The sequence below is a fragment of the Aplysia californica genome, unplaced genomic scaffold (genome assembly GCF_000002075.1).
Source record: "Aplysia californica isolate F4 #8 unplaced genomic scaffold, AplCal3.0 scaffold00107, whole genome shotgun sequence".
Taxonomy (NCBI): Eukaryota; Metazoa; Mollusca; class Gastropoda; order Aplysiida; family Aplysiidae; genus Aplysia; species Aplysia californica.
The window spans coordinates 1,231,440-1,232,595 of NW_004797377.1; positions in this window are offsets into that span (position 1 = coordinate 1,231,440).

Sequence of the window (1,156 nt, forward strand, 5' to 3'; positions counted from 1 at the left end):
TTCGCAAATAAAGAAATGTTGAAGCAAGAAGAGAAGCCCGCAATCTGCACACTTCCACAAGAGGCAATAACGTTTTTAAATAATCAAAATGTGGCCACCTCTTTTCTTCCCAAATGGGTCTCATTGACCAAAGCAAGAGCCACAAATCATCTGAATCCAAAGTTCTTCTATTGTGCTAAAAAAATATTCTCCTCTGCTGGCGCATCGGTCATCGTCAGAAATTGACGATATTATTATTATTATTATTATTATTATTATTATTATTATTATTATTATTATTATTATTATTATTATTATTATTATGTTGTTGTTGTTGTTGTTGTTGTTTTTGTTGTTATCATCATCATCATCATCATCATCATCATCATCATCATAATCATCATCATCATCATCATCATCGTCATCATCATCATCGTCATCATTATCATCATCATCATCATCATCATCATCATCATCATCATCATCATCATCATCATCATCATCATCATCATCGTCACGAAGGGCTCTCGTGGTCTAGAGGTACATTGTTCACTTTTCATTTTAAAAAATTCAGGGATCGAAACTTGAGAGTGACGAAAACATTTTCTTCTCTAAAAGATTCCCCTTTCACCTCCTTTCCTGTTGTCTTGTCCTGTTCTTTCATCTGTTTTCATCTCTACTTTCTTCCCCCGCCTCTGGCCTCCTCTGGCCTCCTCTGGGTTCCTCTCTCCTTCACTGATGACTCATTCTATTGGTACTCCTGGCTCCTTCCTACTGCTGTCTTTCAGCCACTGTCTTTCAGCCACTGTCTTTCAGCCACACCCCTGATCTTAGGGTAGGTAGGATTGAACACCTAGCTTTCTCGGACAAGGGCGAAAAAATCCTGTGTGCAAATTGAGCATGCTAAAGATCACGGACTTTGGTGGTCCTAAAATCGACCAGAGTAGGTTTCGGCCTCCACCCGGGCAAAATTTGAATACAAATTCCAACCAAAACCTAAAAAAGTCTAGTCAGTAAGACATATGTGAGGCAGCGTAGTGGAATCAGGCTCTCGTCAATTTTTGCGCATGTAGAGTTATTGGTATTATCTTAAAGCTTGTTCACTTGTCTTTATTTTGATGAAAAAAATATCCATTTATCTTGAATACAAGTCGAGATATTTGCTAATGAAAGGGGC